This window comes from Mirounga angustirostris, unplaced genomic scaffold (assembly GCF_029215605.1).
Source record: "Mirounga angustirostris isolate CCGP_5_RB_7025 unplaced genomic scaffold, mMirAng1.0.hap1 SCAF_1, whole genome shotgun sequence".
Lineage (NCBI taxonomy): Eukaryota > Metazoa > Chordata > Mammalia > Carnivora > Phocidae > Mirounga > Mirounga angustirostris.
This window is the reverse complement of record NW_026991709.1, coordinates 47,678,380-47,699,882: the sequence shown is the minus strand read 5'-3', so window position 1 is coordinate 47,699,882 and position 21,503 is coordinate 47,678,380. Positions and strand designations below refer to the sequence as shown.

The following is a 21,503-nucleotide window of genomic DNA, read 5'->3' as shown; positions in this document are numbered from 1 at the left end:
ATCAGAGGTGAAAAGTGTTCAATCTTAAAGGGCAAGAAGTCAGATTGCTAGTGAAAAATGTGTGCAAAAAAGGAAAGAAAAATTCTGGTATAAATATACGAAGGTTTCAATAGCTCAGTGATGAGGGATAATCAGATGGACCCAGCATACTTTTATTTACTTACTGTTGTTGTCGTCCTTTAAATTTTTTTACTATGGAAAGTTCAAACATCTAAGGAGAGAAAATATTACAATGACCCTCATGTTTCATCATGCACCTTGAAAACAGATCACTGTTTTGCTGATCCTGTTCCGTGTATTCTTCATACACATAATTTTTTATTACAGGATTTTAAAGCATAACTGGATACTGTGTTTTTAAGTCTGCGAACACTTCAGTATGCATCTCTAACAGATGAGAAATATTTTGAGTAATGCCATGCCTTTATCTCGTTATAATAATAATCTTACCATATCATTTGATACCTAGTCCATATTTAAATTTCTCTGATCTTAAAAATGCCTTCTTCGAGTTGTTTCTTTTTTGCATCAGGATCCGAACAAGATATCCATGTTACATTTGGTTGTTATGTCTCAAGTCTCTTTTGTCCTATAACAATTCTCTCTTTCCTCCCTTCTTAAATGTCACTGATTTGCTGGAATACTTGGCTCATACATCCTGGTCCACATTCTGCATTTGACTGGTTCCTCTCTGTCCTGTATTACTCATGAAAAAATACATCGATTTGGAAGCTGTGCTAAATTTGGATACAGCTTATTGGGTGAAAGAATATAGATGGCACTGGGCGCCTGGGTGGCTCAGTTGGTTAAGCGACTGCCTTCGGCTCAGGTCATGATCCTGGAGTCCTGGGATCGAGTCCCGCATTGGGCTCCCTGCTCAGCAGGGGGTCTGCTTCTCCCTCTGACCCTCTTCCCTCTCGTGCTTTCTGTCTCTCATTCTCTCTCTCTCAAATAAATAAATAAAATCTTTAAAAAAAAAAGGAGCCCTGGTTCCTTTAAAAAAAAAAAAGGAATATAGATGGCACTATTATTTCCTAACAACTCACGAAAAGAGACACATAAATGGCTAATGTCATGCTCAGTGATGTTAAGACTGTTTGGTGTGTTTAGGTGATCTCGGTCAGATCCCTCCATGATAAAATTCACCATCAAATTATCACTTAATAGCTTTTGCATCTATTGCTGATTATTGCCCAGATCCATTGCTGATTATTTCTCAGATCCATTATTTTATACAGGACTTCTAAAATGGTAATTTTTATATTCTAGATACATTCTAGACACAGTCTAGATATAATCTATCATTCTGCCTTTTTTAGCTGAAATTCTACAATAAAGAGTTTATTTTTTTAAATTTTCCTTATATAGAATTTTAGGAAGGTTGGGATAAATTCTCATTGTAAGATTTTATTTATTTATTTGAGAGAGAGAGAATGAGAGACAGAGAGCATGAGAGGGAGGAGGGTCAGAGGGAGAAGCAGACTCCCTGCCAAGCAGGGAGCCCGATGCAGGACTCGATCCCGGGACTCCAGGATCATGACCTGAGCCGAAGGCAGTCGCTTAACCAACTGAGCCACCCAGGCGCCCTAAATTCTCATTGTAATAAATTGGTGCCCTGAGAGTCTCCAGTGGTGACCTATAATATTGTTTTATGATCAATAAGAGTGCATTGATTTTTACATATCTAATGAGGTTTAATCAATATTTCATGTACCCAACCCTTATGATTCTTCTCACTGCCTAGCCTGCATAGTGTTGGCTGTTTACCTTGGTTCACTATTAAACTGAATTTCTTGAAGTCAGGGTTTATGCTATTCTTTGGTTATTCATAGCAAAATGATTTACATTGAGTAAATAGGCAGTAAATAATTGTGCTGAATTGAATGGACTCAAGTCTGTGTAGAATATTTTGGCCGGAGGAGGCCAGGAGAGATTGTCTCGTCTAGGCCCTTGTCATCAGGCAAGTATATATCTAAGCCATCCAGCGTAGATAAAATACATCACTGTGTATCTTAAAGTTATCTCTAGGGACAGAGATTCCAAAACTTCTCCTGGAAGGCTATTCCAAGAAGACTTTTAAAAACTCTTACCTCATCCTTTAGATAAATGTGTTCTTTTTATAATTTCCTTTCTCTTCTAGTAGTCCAGTGGAAGAGGAAAAAAAAAAAATCCTCTCACATCTTTCCTTTTCCATCTTTCTTTATGCCAAAGAATCTGTGTGTTTCTACATTTTTAATTCAAAATGGACTTGCATTTCCAAGTTAAATTATTCTTTGGTTGCTTTAGTTTATTATTTATAGTCTTCCTTAATGACTGTTTTATATTAATTGCTCCTAATTGATTAAGCAGCTATTAATTTTTGATTGTTGCTATAACAAATTACCACGAATTTGGTGGCTTAAAACATCACAGATTTATTATCTTACAGTTCTGTATGTCAGAGGCCCAACTGGCTCTCTCTGGGTGTGGGCAGGGTTACATACTCTCCCGGAGACTCTGAGGGAAAAATCTGTTTCCCTGCTTTTTGCAGCTTCTAGAGGCTGCCACATTGCCCTTCCGCATTCAAGCCAACAAGAGTGAGTCAAGTGTTTCTCATTCCACATCGTTCTGAATTCATCTTCTGCCTCCCCCTTCTACTTCAAAAGATCCTCGTGACTATATTGAGCCCAGCTGGATAATCCAGGATGCTCTCCCTATTTTAAGATCAGCTGATTATCGACCATATTTATATCTGTAACTTTAATTCTCCTTTGTCATAGTACCAAACATATTTATAGGTTCTGGGGATTAGGATTTGAGCTATCTTTGAGGAACCATTATACTGAGTGTCACAAACTATACACTTGAAATTTGTGTCTCAATTCTCTCTCCCACCAGTTTACCAGTATGATCTCAAGTTTCAATTCTGTTCATCTGTAAAATAGCAATAATGTCTATTTTTCACAGATGTGCTGTGGGTGGGTGCATTTGTGAATTCATGATTATCAAGTGATGAGTTGAAATCCCTTGAGTGCAAGCTACTCTACAATAGCAAAGAATTATTCCTTTTTGAAAAAAATCATCACTTAAAGCCTCTCCTCTTACTTTCTTCTGTAATAAGATAGTAGTTGTTCAGTTACACTAAGCTAGACCCAAACTTATTTTCATTTTCTAAACAATATTAAGTGCCACATTGTGACACATTTCACCTGTATGGTATGTTTAAAAGATTTCCACCATTGAAATGAGAAGCTGTTGATCATTCAGAAATATTCAAGTTAGCATTTAGTGACTGGTGGACTAAAACTTTCTTCCTGAGTAATCACTTGTAAGTATTTCTGTATTTATTTTAATATTGGTCTATCTATTGAAAGGCATTTTCAAAAGTTACATACTGGTCTTACATATAAAACTGAAAAAAATAGTCCCTCTTGCTATTTTGGAAAATATGATTTATATAGAACTTCTGCAAAAAATTTATTTCAGCAATATCTTCTAAAATTTTAGATTAATTGGAGCATATCCCAGGTGACTATGAATAATTATTAATGGCCATGAGAGTCTTGCAATGATGTGATAAAACATGATTCATATTTAGTAGATCTAGATTCCTATATCCTTTTTTTAAACCCATACCATGAATGTTCTCATTTCTGGTTTACACATCCAGCCATTGCTTTGTTACTTTTAAATTGAGCTGTTGGTAATTTTGCAAATGTCCAATAAAGTAAAACATGAGAATTTTCTGACTTTGAATCTTTATAGACTCACACTTTATGATGTTCACTTGACATCTAAAAAGACTTTAATCAGTATCACATGGGCAAGAAAGAGTTTTATTCCATCAGTTATGTAGTGCAAGTTAAGGAGTTATTTCAGTATTCTTACTGCAAGAAAAGCTTGAATTGAAAATAAATCCTATAGTTATCACTACCACACAATCTGACTAAAGAATTAGTCTTCCAACCAGGTGTTAGGACTCAACAGGATTTAAGAGGGCAAATTTCTTGTCTTGTTCTCACAACTGTTAACTCTCACACTCACTGCTCTAATAGGGCGAGCTCCTCGCCCGAAGTCAGGGCTCTCTCAGCCGCTCTCCCGAGTCGCCGTCTTGCTGCTGGTTCCTTAGAGTGATTTCTGAGCTTGCTAGCAGGACACAGTACTAACTGCTCTGTAGATGGCCTGCACTGGAAGGAGCCTGGCCCAGAATGCTAACGTGTTCATTCTAGGACAGGTCCACCTCTACCCAGAGAAGCAGCATGATGTGGGGAAAGAGTATGTATGTACTTTGAGCCAGGCAGACCTGGGTTCAAATTCAATACAACTAACGGCGGAAATTTTTGGGTAAGTCATGTAACTTCTCTGCTTCATTTCTTTCATGTAAAATACAGAATAATCTTTCAGGAGGGTTGTGAAGATTATGAATAAAATCTAATTAAACCCTAGTACAGAGTAGTAGGTTTTATAAATTTTGTCAGTTGCTTTTATAACATGCTGAGTGGTCTTGGATAATTTATCTAACCTTTCTGAGGTTTGTCTCAATTGCTAATAACAAATGGGGCTCAATCACCACTAAAGTTCTGGTTTGCTCTAAGATTTAGTGCTAGGTTGAAAACCTTGGTCTAAGTGCGGGTCCTGTGGTTTTGTTTTCTGTTTTGTTTTATTTGGGGGCAGGGGGCAGGCAGGAAAATTGTAGAGGTATAATGTTTTAACAAAGCTGTCAGTAACTAAAAAGATGTTACCAAACTCATCTCTTTATCGTACCTAATAAATGTTTCCTTAGAAGGGACAATTCCCAGCATAAAGAAACTAAAGAAGTGGCAAAATTTTAAGACTATGACACAGTACCCTCGATACACACACTTCTCTCCTATAGTCATGATCATCTTTTAATCATTAAGGGGCATTTCCTGTTTTGTGTCCTTTGGGGAATTGAGTCTTCACGTGACTCATAGAATTCCATAGCTGTGGCCTCTAAAGGAGAATGAGATGAATCCTGAAAAGATAGAGCTGAAAGGATTTTTCATCACTAAATTTCACTTTTCCACTGTCTTAATCTAGTGAAGCAATTTCTAACAAGAGCATGGTAAGAATTTTGACCTATTCTATTAAACATAGATAAAAATAAAAGCATGACACTGTTTCAGTTACTAAACTGATGGTAATTTTATCTCAGCAAGTTTAGGTCAAAATTTAATCATCAGTTTCTTAATCTGAAATTTCTCACTTTTATACCATGGGGAAAATCGATTCTAAAAATTTGAATAAAGTTATTTATAATGATCCAGAACAATATATATTGTATGTCTAAAATGCAATTTATATTCCCATAGATTACGAATATCCCCTACAAGATTGTGTTTTTTTTAAATTTAGATATAATTGACAAATTAGGTTCAGGTGTAAAACAATGATTTGGTATTGTATATACTGAGAAATTATCACAAGAAGTCTAGTTAACATCTGTCACCATATATACTTACAAAAATTTTTTTTCTTGTGATGAAGATTAAGATCTCAATCAACAACTTTCAAATATGCAGTACATTATTATTAACTATAGTCACCATGCTGTACATTGTATTCCTATGACTTGTTTATTTTATAACTGGAAGTTTGTTGTACCTTTTGACCCCTTTCACTCACTTGGTCTCCCTTTGTGCCCCCAGCCACCACCAATCTATTCTCTGTATCTATGAACTTGGTTTTGTTTTTGTTTGAGATATATCTAAACTTATAAATGAGATCATACAGTGTTTGTTTTTTCTGTGTGACTTACTTCACTTCACATAATGCCTTCAAGGTCCATCCACATCGTTGGAAATGGCAAAATTTCATTCTTTTTTATGGCTGGATAATATTCTTATGAGAGAGTGTGTGTGTATCCATCCACTGATGGACACTTAGACTGTTGCCATGTTTTAGATGCTGTAAAGAATGCTGCAGTGAGTGTAGGGAGGCATAGATCTTTTTGAGTTAGTGTTTTCATTTTCTTCAGATGAATACCCAGAAGTGGAATTGCTGGATCATATGGTAGTTCTATTTTTAATGTTTTGAGGAACCTCCATCCTATTTTCCACAGTGACTGCACCAATTTACATTCTCACCAATGGTGCACGAGGGTTCCTTTTTCTCCATATCCTCATCAATACTTGTTATTTCTCGCCTTTTTGATGCTAGCCATTCTGACTGGTGTGAGTGATCTCTCATTATAGTTTGGATTTGCATTTCCCTCCTGATTGGTGATGCTGAGCATCTAATCATGTGTCTGTTGGCCTTCTGTTTATCTTTTTTTGAAAAATACCCGTTGATGTCCTCTGACATTTTTAATTGGGTTGTCTGTTTTTGCTGCTGCATTAGGAGCTATTTATATACCTTGGTTATTAACCTCTTATCAGATACATGGCTTACCAATATTTTCTCCCATTTAGTTAGGTTGCCCTTTCATTTTGTTGATGGTTTCCTTTGTTTTTAGTTTGAGGTGGTCCATTTGTTTACTTTTGTTTTTGTTGCCTTTGCTTTTGGCATCAAATCCAAAAAATCATTGCCAAGACAAAGGCCATAGAGTTTACTGCCTATATTTACTTCTAGGAGTTTTATGGTTTCAGGGCTTATGTTCAAGTCTTTAATCCATTTGAGTTAATTTTTGTGACATAGTGGTCAAGTTTCATTCTTTTTTGCATGTGGCTCTCCAGTTTTCTCAACACCACTTATTGAAGAGGTTATCCCTTCTCCATTATGTATTCTTCACTCCTTTGTCATAAATTAATTGACTGTATGTGTGAGTTTATTTTGGGGTTGTGATTCTGTTCCACTGATTTATATGTGTGTTTATGCCAATACCATACTCTTTGGCTTACTATAGCTTTGTAATGTAGTTTGAAATAAGCGTGCATGATACCTCTAGCTTTGTTCTTCTTTCTCAAGATTGTTTTAGCTATTTGGGGTCTTCTGTGGTTCCACACAAATTTTACAATTGTTCTACCCCCATACACGTTTTACCCTTAGTTTTTACATTTGTATAGAAAGCAAGAGGAAATGCATAATTTTTTTCTTTCAGCATTGCAAACTTTTGAATTTCAATGGTTTTCTTCAGTAGCTTTTTCATAAAAATGTCTAAGCCTGCTCTACTCATTTTTATGGAAGTGGGATGAAATGTAAGGTAATGGAGATTGCCATTTATTACACTGAAGAGTAAATATATCACTTTAATGACAAAAAGAAATGAATTTTTATTTTAAGTGTCCCAAGGAAGGTGGTGGTGGATTCACCGAAAAAAAATAGCTGGAAGTGGACGTTGGAAATAATTGAAGAATTATAGAGGGAATTAATTAGCTTGACAAGTCGTGAAAGAGGAGCAGGATAAACTAAAGGCAGGAAAAGATGAAGTGGCAGCCATGGCAACCAGCTCAGTCCCTCTCTCTGTTGACCGAATACTCAAGGATTAATGATCTTTAACAAGAGGGTGTGAGGGGAGACAGCAAGATAGCAGCAAGCAATGAATACAAGGCAGTCCCCAAATGTACATCGGGGATGCTAATTATGCCAGAGTAGTCTTATTCACTTTTACATGTAAGGAAATGGATCTCCAAGAGTTTTAAGTAAACTTTCTGAAGTTCCTTACTCAGCTAGTAAGTGGCAGGTCCAAGGTTTGAACCCAGGAAGTCTGGCTCTAGAAACTGAGCTCTGAAACACTCTACTGGCTCTAAAACTTTGGGCACTTTATCTGTTCTTCTACAATAGACAGTTCATAAGCCCCTGATATGTTGCTTCTATAATGTCTTTCCAAACGAATAGGGGAAAAAAGGCCATATGTTCTGGAAGGAGCCATCAGCTACCTAACGAATTAAGTTAAATAAGTTAAATGAGTTAAAATACGTAAAGCACCTACTGTGTCCTTAAAACTTGTTTTCCCCCACCTGTTCCACCACCATCACCATCTCTATTTGTTATGAGCTCCCTGTCTGTTAAGCCCTACCTCCTCTGCTCCCCACTTGGCCACTTCTGGCCAAGGCAGTCAACAATTATGTCCCTCTCTATGTATATCCTAAAGGCTGAGTATTTTACCATCATTCTAAATAAATGGCTATTTGTTTTTATTTTTGTGGGTCTTCTGTTCTCCTATGCTCTATCCAGATAGAAAACCCCTAGGAGTTAAGGACACCCTAGAGGGTTTCCATTTTTACCTCCAGTGTTGTCACAGTGAATAAAGGAACGAATGGCAGAGAGGCAAGGGAGAGAGACCCAGGAAGTCTGAAGCAGTGGTAGGTCACATTTAAGATGGATTTTCCTCTTTTGTTTAGAACTGTTTTCAGAATGACCTCTTAATTCCTTCTCTGGAAATCGTTTTCCCAGTTGGGGAGCATTTGGCTTTGAATCTTCAAGATTAATCCAAAATTTTCATTAAAAAAATAGGAATCTCACAATCACTTGATTTTCTTCTGAGGTGCAAAATTTAGCAGAGCTTAAGTAAGCTTCAAAAGAGATTTTTAAAGAAATTGGCCTAGCGGGTATCAATTTCTTAATAAATGATTATGCCATTATTTAAATAATCTGCCATGAGTTGACACCAGAAAGGCCTGGTTTCATAATAGATGACCATCTCACCATGTTCTGATACAGATAACATCTTTTCAAAGTTCTATTTTTCTCTTGGATTCAACTATAATGTTTTTATGGTCTTCCTGACCTCACCAAATAATAAACTGTTTCAAAGTTTATCTTCTCTTGGAAATAAAATAAATTTATAATATTTCAATATAAAGCATGACAATTTTTTTTTCGTATGTATTGCACAGCTCACTGAGACCAAAATCTAACTTTAAAAAAATTCATTCCTAATTATATTGAAAGGGGTCCCCCAACATAGCTTATGGCCCTTTGGTCATGGACCAAAACAAAAGTATACTCTATCCCAGATTTGTTGCCAGAGGCTTGCTGTTAAAATACCTTAAAAGGAAAGACAGCTGCTAGTAGAAGGATTAATTGGAGGGTTATGTGGGAATAGATATACAAGATCATATGTAGACTTCAAAATTTCCTTTACTTTTAGGAATACATCTCACAATTAAGGAATACGATCAAATCCCAGTCTCCTAATGGCCCACTTATTTCCTTACAAGTTTTCCTTTCCCTGGGCATTTAATGCCTGGCACTTAAGGATCATACTTGAAGTGTTATGTCGTGCAGGCCAGCGTTTGGTTATGTTGTTTTGGATTGTTCCCTGTTTTTGTTTGTTTTGTTTTGTCTTCATTTGCGTCCTCTCTGACCAGCTACATAGTGAAGTCCTTGGGGCCAGAGCTGAGTCTTACCTTCCCTCGTGTACTCCACAATCAGCGTTAATAGATCTCTGGGTATAGGAGCTGACTCCCCAGAGTTTGATTGGAGGTTTGCTGGAGAGTCTTCCAGTCAACAAAATAAAACCTCTCTATTGGTCCAGAGTGGTACTCTCTGGGAGAAAAAAAGAAAAAGAAAGTATCCAACTGGGTTAATGCATTGGCCCTACCCTATTTATTAGGCACAGCTTTAGCTTACACCTGTTGTTCTGACACAATTGATACTCCTCCCCTTTCTCTCAAGTGCCCCAGTTCAGTTAAAAATTATACGCTTAATATATACTTGAGAGAAAGCCTTGAATTCTTAGCATGGACCCCAAGTCTTTCACCATCTGATTCGAAGCTGGTAGCCTCGCCTTTTCTCCTGCAACTGGGGACACTCCTCAATGAGAAAAGAGGAAGAAAATCAAGAAGAGGTTCGCTGCAGGTTTGGCTCTGTGAATTCCATTCAGAAGGCTGGGCGCAGAGGGTTGCTCATCAAATGCCAGAGTAGGCTTTCTCACCAACCTGTCTACTGATGACTTAATGTTGTTGAGCAACTATAATGTGCTGGGCCAAGGGCTTCACAGAGGTTACATCCTCACAGCTACCGTGGGAAGCACAAGTTATTAAAATCCTCCTCTTCCCAGTGAAGACAGTAAATCCCAGAGGAGTTGAGAAATCCCTAAGTGGCAGCCTGGCTCCAGAGCCTGTGCCTTTATTTGACCCCCAGACCGTCACACTTTCCCCATGGCACGTGAGTATTGTGTCCTTTGAACCCTATGTAAAAACCCCTGTTGTGGGGATTATTCTTGACCCCCTCCCCCTACGTGGTGATGTGATGTCGACTAAAGCGTTTAAAAAGGAAGAAACAACCCTGCTTGATTTGAAGGCTTTGGCTTTTTACCTGATAGCTAATGTGACCTAGCTTTTATTATTTAAATGAAAACTATCCAAACGAAGTCCTGATTTTTTTATAGTACTTCCTGTAGAGATAATAACGGAGTGATAAACTCAGTGGAAAATGTGTGCACTGCAGTCTCCCCTTCAAAAGCAAGCCCTTGCCAAACCTTAGACCGGTTCGCAGACAACACCCCACACTGAATTTCTCTGTGGGGTGCACATACAAAACACAGGCAAGGGAAAAAACCACAGGCAATAAAGTCAACAATTTTAATGTCTAACAGGTCTGCTAAACTAGAAAAGGATGTGGACTGGCTGTGGGGGCAAGTGGGTAAGAGAAATAGTTTATTAAGTATTTGTTTCCAGTGTCTGGGAGATAATTTGTCAGAGCTGGAAAGTAAGGCAGGGTTATCTTGGGACAGTGGCTGAATGAGATGCTCCAGACTGGATGCCAGGACCGCGGGAAATTAACAGCGACCTGGTACATCACAGTTGGGGTCAGTATGTGGGGATAGTTGGGGGCAGGTCAGGGCTGACTTTGTGGGCACGTGACCAGTGCACTCAGAAGGGCCCTGCATTAGAAGTTGAATGCTTTGCTGTTGTGCTTTCTTTGTGAGGTCAGATGAGCCAGAGGTGTATGTACTGAGGGCTTGGTGCCTGGGCTCCTGTGTGCCCATCTCCCAGCCCCTCCTCTGGTTTGGTTCGAAGCCTGGTCCCCTCCTGCTCCTGCTGCTAGGCCTTCCTCTCCCAACCCAGACTCAGGGACTACTGCTGCCCTTTGCTTTCAGGAGAGACTTGGGGGTGAATGCAGGGAGGTTTTGGTGTGCACACCTCCTTGGTGACGTCCGGCAGGACGTGGCTGCAGCAGTCCTTGCACAAGCTGGCACTGCCTCGTGCATTCATGGGGCTCTTCGGCAGGTGCAAGCCCCTCTCCTACCCCTGTTCAGATACACAGTCTGTCTCAGTTCAGAGATTGCAATCCTGTGGCATCCGTGGGTTGGGATGGCAGGCCTGTGGGAAGGGGAGTTGACTTTTCAGCCCTGGGGGGTGAGGTCAGGAGTAATGGGCTTCAATCCTGCTGCTGACCCGGATGGGAGAGGGTTCCATGCAGTCAGGCTTCTGGAGAAGGCAGAGTCGGCACTCACCTGCAGGTGCAACATTAAATAGACAATACATACTGTGACAAGTTGAGACAGAGACTGTGGAAGAAGGAAAATGTTTTATACTTTGTCCTTAATGTCACTTTACCCCAGCTTATAAAAATAGGGGTTTCATCTTCTGATTATTATGATTTGCATTAACTGGGCCTGCAGAGAATGTAGCTGGCACTGACTGACATGTGTGTTTTCCACACATCACCTGCCTGATCCTCACTGTAATTAAAACTCTCAGAAAAAGTTTCCAGCAATGTCTTCTTCCATGGAATGTGCCTTTGAAATGTCATTCTGGAAAAGATGCATTTTTCCTACAAGACTTTCAGTAAGCTGTGAGGAGTGCAGGACTGTAGTGGAGCGTCTGGGAGTACACATGATTGTGTTTAGGAAAAGGCCTCTTTCCCCCTCCAACCCCTTCAGTCCACCCCTTCCTTCCCTACATCCTCCCTTCCAACCACAGCTTCATTCTCTTTTCCCACCATGCTCTGCACACTACTCTCCTGAGGGGCTGCTTCTCCTTTCTGCCATCAAACAAGTCTGAACGACAGCTCCTGGAGCAAACACCCCAATGGAAGCTGTCAGCTCCCTTCAGAACAAATCTTTGGCTGAACCTTCTAGAATCCCACCAGTGGAGGCTGTTCCTAGTCCTTTTTGCATTAGCAGTTGTGCTTGTGGTGCCATTTGGCCCTTACCATTGTCCTAGCCTGTTTGGGGGCTAGGGCCTGAGAGTAGCCAGACCTCTGAGACCCAGGGGTGTAGCAGAACGTGCTGTCAAAGTGGGGATTGGTTCAGTATTCAACTGATTTTGTAATGGAAATAATTACTGAACAGTGCAGGATTTGCTTTAAAATTTGCTTTAAAATTTTCAGGTGAAAGAAGGATAATTCTTACATACAAACCACATATTAATTATAAGCAAAAACATCAAAGAAAATAGTTCTACAGATAGGTTTATCAAAGAGTAATTCAGTGATTACGGTTTACTGGCTTTAAAAAAAAAGATGTTTTGCTTTTGCTATATCCCAGACTTCTAATCATGTTTTCCTTTCTTCTTGAAAAGCCTCCGTTCCTCCATCTTTACTCTCACCCCAGGCTATAAAGGCATGGAGGAACATACTCATTATTCTTTCAGAAAACATTTGTTGTGTAATTACGGTTTTCATGTTTAAAAGTACAGAAATGAACAAAACATGGACTGAGTCTGGGCCAGATTCAATGTCATGCTCAGCCTACCACATCATCCACAGGGGCTTAGAAACACCCTAAAAGAGGGCTTTTAGTAATTTGTGATGATTCATAATTCTGTAGACTTTCATTTTTATGTGCAACTAAGGACAAAGTGTTACTAATCTCACTGATTCATTAAAAATTACTAAACTTTTTTTTTTTAAGATTTTATTTATTTATTTGACAGAGAGAGAGAGAGAGCGAGAGCAGGAACACAAGCATGGGGAGTGGGGGAGGGAGAAGCAGGCTTCCTGCCGAGCGGGGAGCCCGATGTGGGACTCGATCCCAGGACCCTGGGATCATAAACTTTTATATTCGTAGTTAAATTAGTAAATTTCGTGCACTCCTGACATGACTTTTAACTACTCTGTCTTCTATTTGGACTTCTGGCTGCCATGAAGCTTTGCAAAACCACGAGTTTGCACGTACCCTAAGCAGACATTGCTCTTTCCCCAATTTTCTAGAAAAATGCCCCATCAGTGCTTTTCCGGAAGGGACACCGAACTTTCTGAAAGGGTATCAGTGATGTTGCTGAGTTGGTAGAGTCTATCAATTGCTGCTTTTCTAATTTTTTAATATGTCATTACTTTAGGGTCCCTTGATGGTATTTTGTGGTGAAGTGTTTTTTTTGTCGATACTACCCTCTGGAGGGATGCATCAACCATACTTGAGCTTCTCCTTTTCTAATAACTTGGCTTCAGAATGGATGTGGACTGCAGTTCAAATATGAATCCTTTATACCTCATTGCTGAAACGGATTCGGTGGAGTGGTATCCATGTGTTATTATTATCATTTTATCACTGGAAGGTGAGAATGGGTGGAGCAGGTAGGGAGTAAGGTTGGTTATCACACTGAAATTTAGAAGTAATGATGAGTGGCCTTTCAAGAAATGAGTAGACAATTAGCATTTACTGTCTTCTTATATTCCAACTCCCTGCCAGGTTGTACACCTCTCTTTCTCAGTGAGGCTCCCTTTCATGGACCAGCCCACCAGGGACAGTGTCTGCAGGTTTAGGCAAAGGCAGCTAAGGTAGGACTGCAGAGCCCAGAGCCCTGGCTGGAGCTCTGTTTGCATATCCCCTCCACTGGCCACATTCCCGGAGATTCTTTTTTTTCAGAACTGACTGACGGGTAAGTGGAACTCTCTGCCTGGGCTTCAAACACAAGGAGGCTTTTCAAGGGGATTTTTCAAACAGACATGACTCAGTGTTAGTGTTGATGAAATAAGGCACAGGAGCTGTCTGCCAAATGCTAAAAGCTAAAGGGAGTACTTAATTTGGAGTGTGCCCATTCAGGACAGATTATAGTCAGGTGTGGCATGTGGACACTTGCGGATGCAAAGGAGGGTTGATAATATTTATGCATGGATACTTCCCTGGCCATAGTTTTCTTTTGTTTTAGGTTTTGTCGGTAATTTTATTCTTAATTTATTAGTAGTCTTATGATGTGCTACATTGACATCTCATAAAAATGGTTACCTTATTTTATCAAACTCTAAAACATCTTTAACTGTAAATCACACCACTCTTTCATATAAACTAAAAAACAATAAAACTGTTGATTAATAACACTGCTTTTGCATACCCTAGTGCTTTTATTTTATATTTATTGAAACAACTTCCTTGGCTTCATTAATACATAATGATACATAATATGAAAATATTATCTATTTTTTGTAAAGAGATATGCTTTTTTATTTTTTTAGTAAACTGTTAGATTAGCTTTAGATTTACAGAAAAGTTGCTCATATTGTATAGACAATTTCTATATACTTTACATTCAACTTCTATTCTTAACATATTAATATTGTACATTTGTCACAACTAATGAACCAATATTGATATGTTATTAACTGAAGTTAAACTGTACTTTATTTGATTTCCTTAGTTTTTACTTAAGATCCTTTTTCTCGTCCTGGATTCCATGCAGGATACCACATTATATTTTATCATGTCTCCTTTGGCTCTGGTGGACAGTGTCCGTTTTCTCGACTTTCCTTATTTTTGGTGAAAGGTACTGGTTAGATATTTTGTAGAATGTCCTTCAATTCAGTTTTATCTGATGTTTTTCTCATGGTTAGACTGGGGCTGGGAACTTGAGCAAGGAAAATATTACTTAAAAAAAATTTAAAAGTAGAATAAACAACCAAAAAAAAAAAAAGTTCAGCAACTGCTAAATATTCTTCACCTTGAGAGTCTGAACCTTCTCTTCCACCTTTGACTCTGATTCTCAATAGCCTTGTTTTCCCACACTACACCACTTACTGGGCCAGCAAGAATGCTAGTGATGCAGCAGCTTTGAAATCCTTCTCTACTGGGTTTTCTTCCAAGATCACTGACCCTCTTCAGCCAATTTTGAAACTGTCATTTTCTTGACCTTCCCAAGAAAGGTCTCTGGTAATGACGGCAAAGTCACAACTGCCCCTGAACGATGTAAGATACCAACGATCGTAGGATGCATTTGAGAAATCTTAAAAGCTGGGTAATGGTATGTCTTAGAGCCATTGAAATAGGGTACTCTGAATTTTTAATATATCATTTCTCCTAAAACAGTTTTATTCTCAATATTGTTTGATTATCATTTGGGATTCAGATAAGACTATATTGCTTTTATGTCTCCAAATCAAATTAAAACTAGTAAACTCTCACCTGCTATGTTAGAAGGAAATCAGATTTCTTCTCTTAAGGACTCTTTTCTCCCCAGTCTTGCAAACCCCGAAGAGCTGGTGGAGTTCATTTGGAAGCCCATCCAACTTCTGCACATAGTGGAAGAGCCCGGGGCTCCATTCCATTCACAGCCCTTCCCCCTGCCTGCCCCAAGACCCTGGTTTTCTGTTCCTCCGCCCTCTGATCAGGTGCCTACTGGCCAAAATCCCAGCGAGGACCGCACAGCTGCTCAGAGGAAGCCCCTTGTGTGAACAGGGCTCTAGCTCAGTGCCCAATGTTCTCCTTGCTGGGTTTCTAGGGCCCACGTTGTGCACCCCAGAAGCCTTTCTACAGCTCCAGTTACCTCCAGAGAGCAAGAGATTTCAGCCTCTTCCACGGGGGGACCCAGAGGCAGCCATCTCTCCCCCTCTTTGGGGGTGAACCAAAGATTAAGCATCACTGTTCTTTTCAGATGTCCAAATAACAGGAGGGATAATTCTACCTATTCGACTTTTTTTTTTTTTTTTTTTTAACCACAGAAATCTAGTTACTGACAAAGGATGCTTATGGACTGCCTTTAACAGACTCAGAGTCACCTCTACATTCATTTTCATCTTGAATCCCTTCTCTGAACCTTGAAGGATGTCTGAGATGATGTTCATTTTCCCTGACCCAGACCCTTAGAGCCCTGTCATGTTAACCCTTCAGTGCCTGACCCCTCTCCTGCCAGAGTAAAACCTGCACATTGCTCTTTTGTATTTAGTAGAGGATATATGCTTTGCTTTATGTCACTGAACTAGAATGAGACATGAGCAGGGGCACTGTGTTAACATGAATTCGCTCACAGTGACTTGCAAATGGCTGCTTTTGTGATCCTCCCCGAGAACAAGTAAAAATAGGCTTGCAGAGGACAGCCATACTCAGTAAAGCAAGGAGGTACCTCAAAAAGGGAAATGGACATAGAAACTTAAATCTGGGTCTTTGTGAGCAAGTTTGTTCTAACTTGCAATTCTGGTAAGCTGGTCTTGTGTGTAAATATTCCAGTAATGCTTCAAACCCACCACCTCATTTTAGTCCCCAAAAGAACACCTGCTATAGTTGGTTATATTACTCTTGTTTGTTTTCCTAATCTGTGGTCTCAGATACTCAACAGAAAAGCTGAAGCAGGTTACAAAATAGAATCCTAGGGTAACATTTTTAAAAATAAATTAATAAAAGGGAAAGAAAAATGAGGGTTGAATGTTCTTACAAGCCAGGAAGAGCTACTCAACAGGAATGTATGTGTAGGGTGCTATACGTTACAGAAAGTTGGGTAAGATGTCTTAAGATCTATTTTATCACATTAAGGAAAGACTCCATTGACTCCTTATTTATCACTTGAGAATTAGTGTTGAATTTAGCCAAATGACTTTTAGTACCCATTGAAATAGGCTTATTTTTTTTCTTTTTATGATACATTTCTGGAATAAACTACACTTGGCCATAATATATTATTGTATTATGTGCTGCCAGATTCTGCATACCAATAAATTTTCTAGGATTTTTTGCATTGATGTGAGTATTGTGAAGGAAAATGTATTCAGTGGCATTTGTTAAAGATGGTTGGGAAGACTTTATTTAAGGGTGGGGACTATTGCAATAGGCGTAGGGACCACTACAGTGGGATCTTGCAGTGTGGGAGAGAGATTGAACTGCACTCTGAATACAACAAGGAAAAGTGGGAATTTATAGCCAAGGAGGTGGGAATGCATGGATGGAAAATGACTAAGAAGAAACATGAGGGTAAGGGGTGGGGGAATCTGGCTAAACTAACCAGACAGGATTCTTGCTAAAGGCAGTTCAGGGTGATCAGGGGATGGTGGGAGATGAGCATTCTCACTTGTGATCAGGTAGGCGATCAGGCATGGACGATAGGGGATTCTGGTTAAAACATTTTAGCAAAAACACTTGATAAAACTGGATGACAGAGAGATGAAGACAAAAAAAGTCCAAAGTCAGGGCCTTGTTGAAAAAGAGCTCATAAGAGCCTACTTAGAGTCTGGTCAGGACAGATGATCTTTGTATGGTGTGTAATTTTATTTTTGTGAAATTTTTGCATTTTGGAGCCTGTGGTGATTACTCTTAAAAAAAGCTTTAAACATTTTTCCTTCCTTTTTATAAGTCCCCAGGGCATCTTAAGACCCAAATTTCTGCTTTCAAGAAATCCTCATCTTTATTGTTACCCTAACAACTACCATAAATTAGCATTTCTGTGTGCTAGGCACTGTTACAGGTTAATCATCACTAAGACCCCTGTGCAGCTAGGTACTGTGATTTTTTCCCCCCATTTTGTAGGTGAGAAAACAGATGCGCATACATGAAGCCCTCACCTTATAGGAGCAACTAGCAAGCAGGATTTGATTCCAGGATCTAAAGTTCATGCTTTTATGTCTAGAAACTTAGTTTGATATGAAACCAAATTGTTAAAAAGATGGCAGGGGTAAATCATTATTTTTGTTCAAGCCCCTTATATGATTTCCTGTAGGATCATCCTGGCTTATTAGATGTTTATTTTGTGGGAACTTGCACGGCAGAAATGAACCTATTACTTTGTGTGGCTTGCAAGGTGGAGGTCCTCTAATAAAAATGTGAGAATGGGGATTTATCAAACAGAGCGATTATGGAAGAATTATTTGCACTATCAAAAAATCTAGTACTTTATAAAGGATTTCAATAATAGATTTCCTTAAACAATAAGCTGTCCCGATCGTTCACCTCAGGGCATTTGAAATATTAAGCAAATGAAATGTATTTAGCCTACAACATGGTATAGGCTTAATGATTAGGAATGGAGAGTTAGTGGGGCGCCTGGGTGGCTCAGTCGTTAAGCATCTGCCTTCGGCTCGGGTCGTGATCCCGGGATCCTGGGATCGAGCCCCGCATCTGGGTTCCCTGCTCCGCGGGAAGCCTGTTTCTCCCTCTCTCACTTCCTCTGCTTGTGTTCCCTCTCTCACTGTGTCTCTCTCTGTCAAATAAATAAATAAAATCTTTAAAAAAAAAAAAAACAAGGAATGGAGAGTTAGTTAAAGTAACTGCATTCCCCACAAATTTGCTTAAATTGACATTTTAATTATATACATTTTCTAAATGAAGTAGTGTGTTTTGGCATGTTGTTATCAGAATTGCTGATCAGGCTACAGTGTATATATTTCCAGGCTGGTACAAATCCGCAAACAATTTCAGAGTACAGAACTGAAATAGAAATTTTGTTTTTTTAGTTGTTTTATTTTCCCATGTTTGTGTTCCAAATAGAACACAAGCACTGCTGAAATACATGATGTTGGAAGTGTCTGATCAGTAGTGAGAGGCCGCCTATCTGTACCCAGTTCCTGACATCTGTTCCAATTTGTAATTGGCTGTCACAGCCGAGGCTTTATGCAAAATGACTGATCATAACAAAAATTACTTTTAAATTGCTCATATAACCATATGCCTTGGATCACGGCACTATCTTTGGCTTCTGCGTATGTTGTTTTTCTAGTATTTCAGGACTTTTTTTTTTTTTAAACCACGGCAAAATTGAATTAATGTGCATCAAGGAAGGAAATAAAAAACTGGGTCTAAGAGACTCTGCCACAGTGAGAGTAATTTAAGAAAAATAGAGATTTAGCTTTGTTTTCTAGAAGTAAATTCAAGATAGCATATAATTTGCACAGCCAAGTTAAAAATAAATGCAAGGACCTTGTTTCAAAAAGCAGGAGAAGATTGTCTATTAAAGATACTAAAATATTTCCTTTCTCCCACAGTTTCTCAACTTGTGATGGTGTTATTTTGTTATTTAATGTGATTAAGTAAATTAAAATTTTAAATTATTAACATGAATTTTGCCATTTATCTTTACATTGTGCAATGCTAGTTTTAAATGCAAATACGGGCCTTCAACTCCTAAGCAGAAGCACAGATCACACGATTCGTACTTTGTCGGTGAGACATGCACGTGTATTTCATTCTTGATAGAAGAGTGGAAAGGCACAAAACTAACTGCTCTTTTTCCTTCACTTCTTGACACATGGACATTCTATAACTCAGCCTCTGGCTTCCTTACGAGTGAGGAAGAAGGGAGAAGCATGGGAACTGGGGGTTGCTCCAAGCTTCCCCTGTCCTTCTAAGTGGTCCTTTTCAGCATAAGTGGTTGGCAAATATGGAGAACTAACATGAGTAAGAGAGGATACTATAGGATTGCTTGGTCGTTTGTGTTGCAATCTGCATGGGAGCAAGTTTTGGTTTGCTTGAACAGTGTGTCCTCACAGATCCACACCAGGCCCTGTTCCTCAGCCAGAGATGCAGTCTGCTTGCCTTGTTTGACCTTAGAGTCTTGCTAAACGCCCTTGTGTCCTGGGTCCCTCCGAACTCTATGCTGAGAGGGCATCTCAACCAATGGGAGTGGAAGAAACTGCAGGCCTGCCTATTGTTCCTGTCTCCTCTGCTCACACACAGGCTTTATCAGCCCTTCATACTGCCCTTAGGAAACCCAGATGCAAAGAGAAAACTATTAAGAATTTCAAGATGGTGACAGCAGGGCATTAAACCAACCATGAGACCCTTCTGAGCATGGGGCCCTGTGTGATGGGGCGTGTTGCCTGCCCATTGAAGCTCACCCTACCTTGGTGACCCCCTCTACAAACTGTGGTGATAATAGTATGTATCAAGTAGGGTTGCCGTGAGCAGTAATGAAGCCACACATGTAGAGTGCTTAATAAGTACCCTACACATAGAAACTCCTGAATATGTGATACTTTCTAAATACTTACATTGTTTTATATCCCAAATAAAATCAGGAAATGTATTATATTCCTACTAGGGACCTTAGATTTAGGTTAAGCATTCCTTGTATAAGCTCCACTAAGAAAGCTATGCCTTCAAACACAAGACTCGGAAACATAATGAATGTTCCCTTATCTGTGTTGTGGTCATGAGGCAATCGTCAGTAAGCAGGCAAAGCTCTAAGGTCGGTTTGAGAGGTTACCTGGTTTCCTTTGTGTAGTGTAATTACTGTAGCAGGTTATAGCAAATAAGGCTGTGTGGGGTGTCCAGAAAAAGACAAATGCTCAAGTCATTAAAAGTGGCTGAATTGCCAGGTTGTCTCTAGCTGAGAATGAGGTCAGTTCTGTAAAGCCTTGGGTAGAGAAGGCCTCTGTTCCAAACTCATAGAGGGGAGACATTTAAACCCAGAATGAAAACAAAACAAAGATGTGAGTTCTGTCTGAGTGAGCAGGGGTGAACTCTTGTTGACTGCAGCATCCAAATGAAATCGGGTGTAGAATGAATTTCATGATCCAAAGTTACTGAAGAACTATTGTAGATGATAGTCATCAATCAGTTCAGCAGAAGTGCTTATGAAATGCCATTTAGTATGCCCAATGTATATTTGGCTTATTTATGTATATTTAAATTAATATACATAACTCAAGCCTGCTCTGGTGCTTTCCAGATTTTAAGGGCATCAACCATCTTGGAAACATCAGTTCAAAAAAAGAGGATTTGATAAATTATTAGCTCCTGATTTAGTGCATACTGATTGTTTAAACATCATTTTATTTTAAACCTAAATTTTTTTTTAAAGATTTTACTTATTTATTTTTACAGAGACAGAGCACATAAGCAGGAGGGGCAGGGAGAGGGAGAGAGAATCTCAAGCCAACTCCATCCTGAGCGCAGAGCTGCAGGGCTCGATCTCACGACCCTGAGATCACGACTTGAGCCAAAACCAGGAGTTGGATGCTTAACCAATGGCACCACTGAGGCGCCCCGAAAGCCTAAATATTCTTTTTAAGATTTTTTTTATTTATTTGAGAGAGAGTGAGCAAAAGAGCGAACACGGGGGCTGGAGAGGCAGAGGGAGAGAGAGAAGCAGACTCCCTGCTGAGCAGGGAGCCTGACGTGGGGCTCGATCCCAGGACCCTGAGATCATGACCTGAACCAAAGGCAGATGCTTAACTGACTGAGCCACCCAGGTGCCCCAAAGCCTAAATATTTTTAAGAGATTCTCTTTAAATTTATTTTCCATTGGCATATTAGATGAAAAGTATACCAACCTGAAACTGTGACTTTGTTTAAACATTGCTCACAAAAATGATTGGTTGAATATAATAACAGGCTGAGAAATTATGCAAATAGGATAAAAACAAAGAGAACATTATGAATATTCATATTACTATGGAAATGAGCAGTTTCAGGTCCTACAGCAGGTGAGATCTGTTGTGTCTCACATGTCTTATGCAAGTATGATTTTCCTTCTCTG

General features: G+C 39.3%; 1 protein-coding gene across 37 annotated transcripts in view; it reads left to right on the top strand.

Annotated features, from left to right (window-relative positions):
• ABI3BP (ABI family member 3 binding protein) overlaps positions 1-21,503 on the top strand; it is a 241,306-nt gene that overhangs the window by 62,085 nt on the left and 157,718 nt on the right. The gene's annotated exons all lie outside the window — the stretch shown is intronic.